The following is a 6,375-nucleotide window of genomic DNA, read 5'->3' on the forward strand; positions in this document are numbered from 1 at the left end:
CCACAGAGTCCAGACCACATTCACTGAACCGCTACTGGCTGGAGTTTGGGTTGGTGCAGAATCCTCTGCAGAGTTCTGGAAACCCGGATAGATCAGGACTCATAGTTCTGATTTCTCTGCTGTTATGTTCTTTATTTTTCTGGTTTAAATGTAGATTTCTGTGTTCCAGGACCCATAAAGGAAATCACTGCTGATGTTTTCCTTCATTCTGACATGACAGAAATATTTCTCCACACAGTAGCGGTTTCTGATATGGGCGACACGGACAAACGCCCAGGGCGGCAGTTTGTGGGGGGCGGCATGAACGACCACAGTCCCTGCCTCCATAATGGGATTTATAAACAGTTTATTTTAAAGTTAAAAAGTGTCTGTTTCAATCCGCCGCTCTCGGCAGTGCACTCTAGTGGGTTAATTTGTCCTTCTCAATGTCTGACAGGCGAGCCGCTGGTAGAGATGGGTCAGGTTTGCCCTGTGTATTGTCTTGAAGGAACGATGCCAGATAAAACTGTGCAACAACAGATTAGTTTCCCTTTCAGTAGCAGAAGGAAAACCAAGATTTAAGTCCTGAAGTCCTTAAACATTACAGGTTAATAATTTGTTAATATTGAGTACAATCTGAGTCTACTGTAGTTTACACTTTGTCAGCATAGTAGTCTAATTACTTATACATTTATTGTTTGATATTAAAGCTCTATTGGAGAGAATTTGGTACAAGATACTACAGATTTGGATGTTATGAATACATTTATTGGAAGACACTGGAATGTCTGGACATTGTAAATCACTCATGTTTCAGTTGGAGGTACAGGAATTAGAGCTCAAGGAAATGTTTGAAGAACTATGCAGATGATACACAGCTCTACATTATGATGTCACCAGGTGACTCTGAACCATCCAGTCACTGAATAAATGCTCAGAACAGATAAATGTGTGGATGTGCCAAAACTTTCTCCAGCTGAACAGAAACAAAACTGAAGTTATCATCTTTGGACCTAAAGAGGAATGATCCAGAGTCAACGCACAGCTTCAGTTATTACAACTTTAAACCAGCAATCAGGCCCAAAACATGGATTTGGTGATGGACTCTGACCTGAACCTTCAAAGTCACATAAAGACAGTTACAAAGTCGGCCTTCCATCACCTGAAGAACATTTCCAGGAATGTTCAGACTAATGTCTCAGGGAGATCTAAAGAAACTCATCCATGCGTTTATCTTTAGTTGCATTGATTTGATTTAAACCAGAGTATCATCTTTGTTCTGTGGGCAGCAGAGCTTCAGTAGCTGTCCTTTATATGAATGATCAGCTCACTCTTTGTCTGCTTACAGTCACGCATCATCCTATTTTCACTGCTGCTTTACATGTAAAGCTCTGGAGTCTCACGCTGCATTTCAACGCTTCCTGCTGCACGACTGTTATCAACCAGCCAACACCGAGCTGCATTCAGGCTTTATTGCATTTCCATTGAGCGGAGCATTATCTCTGCCAGCTTATGGCGATCCTTCATCAGGACTCGCTCCTCTCATCAATCCTGCACAGCCTCACCTGCCTGATTGGCTGCCTCAGAGCAACAGAGCTCTGATTGGTTCAGCTGTGTTCTTCATTAGAGAAGAATTGGACGGCGCGCTGACCCCTGGAAGCTTCCTGCTTGATAAATGTCCCTCACTTCTTGCACATACAAACAGGAAGCGGTGGCTCTGATAAAACTCACCTGCAGCTCTCACAGATCTTTGGTAAAATTTTGTCCAAAGTGCTTACTCTAGTCAAAAATTAAGATGTGGAAACACCAAGAGAGACTCATTTGCATTATGGATGCAGCCAAATGTGGCAGGTGCAGAAAATCTCTGCAGCAATCGACTGCTACAACATAATATATTTACACACATATCAGGTCAGGGTACTGCACCTTACAGTTTATTAGCACTCAGACTCATTCTGCATGCAACTGCAGTTAAATCTAATTTAATTTCCTGTAGTAGATTAACACAGAGCACCTGCTGCTGAAAATAAATGAAGCCTGATTGGCAGAAATGCATTAATTTACAGGCTGCAACACAAAAGAAAATCTTAAAACATTTGAAATGTTAGCAGCCACTTGGATTTGTTACAAATTATAACCTTTATGTTCCAAATATTATGTTAAAAACATTTTAAAACATAATTACCAACAGAGGAATTTAACTTTTGTTTAAGGGGGCATTACACTGCAAAAACACAAAATCTTACCAAGTAATTTGCAATTGTACAACCATACATCTTTGAAAAGCAGAAGTGGAGCCTTCTGCACAACCACCAAGTGGTTTCTGAATGGTAAGTCAACAGTAAAACACTTGTCTTTTCCATGCAGAGGTAAAACCAACTGACCAGACGTGCTGGAGCTACGCTTGAGTTGCTAGGTAACAGTGGAACTCTGCTGTGGTTGCTAGGTTACGGGTAGTGCTTGGTGATTTGTTTTAATTTTGTTTAGTTTGCACAATTAAAAAACAGATTGAAGATATTAAGAAAATAAATTATGATTCATATGCAACCACACATCTTTGAACATTCAGGTTTTTGAAACAAGTCATTTTCTAGACACCAAAAAAACATCAACTTAGGGCCAAATACCAGGTGTTTTGTTTTGTTTTGATTTTTAAAGCACTTGGGTTGTTTAGAGACCCAAATGGAAGCATAGAAATATACTAAATGCAAATTTTGTATAAAAGGTCCCCTTTAATGTATAAAAAAGTGATTCATTATATTTCAATATTAGTGGGAGGCAAAGCGACATAAAAACTGTGAACAAGCTGCTACATTTCGCTTTTCCTGCTCAGTAAAATATGTTTCAGCCAGAATCTGGCAGCCGCACAAAACCAACACCTGCTTATTGACACAGTTGGAACATTAATCTCTGAATCATCAGCATGTTGCCTCTCAGCTCCTGCGCAGCAATGCATCAAAGTGTCCAACTCGTCCGCAACAGCAGCTCCCTATCAGTCTGTTATCACTGCGGCTGCAGGGGGGCTCTGCAGCCAGAACCTTCAGGCCACTAACAGCAGCTCCTCCGCCCTCCAATACCCCCTTTCTGCCTGAGTCACAGCTCAGTGAGCCAGGAAGTGTTGGCGTAAGAGCGTTTAGGAACGGCCTGCCAGCAGTCGAAACAGCTGGAAGCTGACAGTCAATGGGAGAGCAGTGAATTATCCCAGCGACTCAAACATCATTAAACTTGTTGGAAAAGGAGGAGTGAAGAGAAAAACGCAGATAAAAGCGCAATCTCTGCCAACAGGAACTTCCCCAAAATGTGGGGCAGAGAGACAGAGAGAAAGAGAGAGAGAGCCGAGGCTCCCAGACAGAGAAATTAACATGTTGTTATCATCATGTATGCTTTGGGTGGATCTTGTAGGAGGAGGAGCTGCTAATGTGTTTCTTTCTGCTTGACTAAACATCATTGTAGAAGGTTGGAAAACAAAGCAGCCAACCGTTGCACTTTAAAGGAAGTTAATGAAATTAATTAGATTAAAGCTCAAAATTAAAGAAAGACTATTTGCACTTCAGTTCATCAGGGTTACATTTTCAGAATGAGAAAATAATGTAGAGAAATTAGATAAATTATATTTAAAGGTGAGTTATTAGATGATGAGATGCTAGTTTGTTTTAGGGCATCTGGTCACTTTAAATCCAAATAAGCTTCTGCTGCTGGCCAGATGCACAACCTTACATCTTTGAAAAGCAGAAGTGGAGCCTCCTGCACAACCAACAAGAATGAAACTGGTGGTTTCTGAAGAGCAACAACAAAACACTTGTTTTTTTGAGCAGCCATTGTGCAGCGCATACAGTGGTAAAACCAGCTGACCAAACGTGCTGGTTGCTAGGCAATGGGGCTGGGCTTCATTTGGGTTGCTAGGTAACGGGCTGTGTCTGCCGATTTGTGGCGTCACATTCTGAAGGCTTTTGAAACGGCTCATTTTCCGGTCACCAAAAAATATCAACCTACTGCTAAACAAAGGCTGTGTTTTTTGTTTGTTTGTTTGTTTGTTTGTTTGTTTGTTTGTTTGTTTGTTTGTTTGGGGTTTTTAAAGCATTTTTAAAAACAGAAGAATAAAAATGTGCAAAATGTTAGTTTTACACAATATAATTCCTTTTATATCCTGCTGAAATGGCTCCATGTTTAATTCCTACCAAGAAGTCGCGGTTGTTTTGAAGGATTGTGATTGTCTGACAGATTCTACCTTAGCACTACACTGCCCCCTATGGGTTGGGCATGATACAACATCACTGATTAGTATAATTCAGCGGATTTGACTTTTCTTAAACCCATCAGGTGTGAACAGGATTATAAGAATAAATATCTCTGCAACATTGTTTTAAAAAGACACAGCTTTTTAAAAAGCTACATATGGACAAGACGTTCGACTGTAAGCAGAGATTCCATGTCTTATAGAAAAATAGACAAAATGTTTTTAAGAATTTTGATGTTTTTCCTTATAATCTTTTTTTCAGAATTCAGACTTTTTTGTCTAAATTTAGTCCTTTTATTCTCAGAAATTGGACTTTAATCTGAGAATTCAGGCTTTAATCTTCTTAAATCAAGAGTCAGGATTATTTTTTCTTTCCCCAGAGGCCCTGATATTCTTCCGTACCGAAGTCTATGAATTGACCTGATGAAACCTTTTCTTCTGGCAGGAGAACCTGAGGAGACGCAGCTCGTCTGAGCCGACAGGAAGTCCATTCTCCTCCCTCTTCCTGGATAAATATTTGATCAGCTGAACTGTGATGGGTATTGATCAGCGTCTTTACCCGCTCTTTATGGATCCGACAGTGATCACTGTTCATATAAACACATCCATACGTGAAACCTCTAAATGTCAAATCACATTGTGGATTTAACAAAAGCCATTTAGTGTCTTTTTAAAGCGTTTACAGTGAGTATCTACGGTGGCCTACAGGTGCAAATGCGCAGCAACAGAGAAAACATGCAAACAAAAAAGAGACGCAAACAAAAAGCAAATGCAGCAAACAAAGGAAAAGATGCAAACAAAAAGTGCTGAAAACGGAAGTGCTCCAGACCACTAGAGGGAGTCGAACAAAAACAGCTGTGTCCAAATTTAGGGTCTGCATCCTTTAAAACAGGTATTCAGAGAAGCAGCAATGGCGGCAAAATTATTTGTGCTGTGTTACACTTAAAATTACACAACATTATTTTTTATAAAGTTTTTAGGCGAGATGTATAGATCTGAAATATCTCCTGAGTTCAACAGTAAATCACTTAATTGCAATATTGTTCCGACGTTTTCGGAGATGTCTGCTCCCGCTGCATTAACAGCCAGCTCTCCTCGCCAGCTGCCAGCTGGCCGGGCGCTCCAGGTTCGGTACACCGAGAGAGAACCCATGTCTCCCGGCAAATCGTTTTAAAAACTACCGCTAGTTTTCCCCTATGAGTGGAGGTGAAACACAGATATTGAGTCTGGTAATAACTGTAAATATTTTTGGTTCACTGAAGTAATTTATTTATTTATCCCGCAGTGCTGATGAGGCATCTTCTGCTGTTTTGGTCGAGCAAAGCAGGAGGGACTTTTGTTTGTGTTTCTTTTTTTGTTTGCTGTATTTGATTTGCTTTTTGTTTGTGTCATCTCTTGTTTGCTGGATTTCATTTGTTTGCGTCTCTTTTTTTGTTTGCATGTTTTCTCTGTTGCTGCGCATTTGCACCTGTCGGCCACCGTAAGTATCTGAGGTGCTTTATCAGATTACAAGCTACAGGCCTGTTAACAGGTAAGATTGAATTACTGCAACGTCCTTGAGCCTCATGCTGGGTGACCCCAGCTGCAACAAGCACCTCAGCCTGTAGAGGACAAAAAGAAACCAGCAGGACAAGACATAACAGAGAAACACTTGTTTCACACTAAAGTCCAAGTATCAACTTATCTCCACCTGATGGAGCTTTAAAAATCTCATTAAGCTCAGAAAAGGTTTGGAAACTGGACAATCAGAGGAAAAGATGGAAATCTGTCTAAATCGTAATTTAATACTGAAAATGCTTCATAATGACGATACAGGGCAGCAATTAACAATTATTTTAGATATCGATTAATCGATTTACTAATTAATCGGTTCAAAATTGGAACAAATTCTATAATTCTTTATGTAAAACGTTTTATACATAAAAAGATGCAAATAATTTATTTTTATATTTTTTAGTTATAAACATTCAATTGACTAAAATGCATTCCTTTAGTGAACTCTATGACTTGTAGTAAAGGACTCATCTGCAGCTAAAAAAATATTTCTAACATGTGAAAAGCTCAGACCTTTCTGCTCGACTTCATCGTACACCAATGATAATCTATTCATTAATTTTTTATTCACCGATTAATAATTGGATAAGAAAAGGTGCTTGATA

General features: G+C 39.7%; 1 long non-coding RNA gene across 1 annotated transcript; it reads left to right on the forward strand.

Annotated features, from left to right (window-relative positions):
• Nucleotides 1-2,308: 2,308 nt before the first annotated feature.
• LOC107836958 (uncharacterized) lies at nt 2,309-5,927 on the forward strand. The gene is made up of 3 exons (XR_001662928.1): nt 2,309-2,425; nt 3,851-3,996; nt 5,916-5,927. It is a non-coding gene; the product is annotated as an uncharacterized LOC107836958 (long non-coding RNA).
• The last annotated feature ends 448 nt before the right edge of the window (nt 5,928-6,375 follow it).

This window comes from Poecilia formosa, unplaced genomic scaffold (genome assembly GCF_000485575.1).
Source record: "Poecilia formosa unplaced genomic scaffold, Poecilia_formosa-5.1.2 Scaffold99, whole genome shotgun sequence".
NCBI classification, from domain to species: Eukaryota; Metazoa; Chordata; class Actinopteri; order Cyprinodontiformes; family Poeciliidae; genus Poecilia; species Poecilia formosa.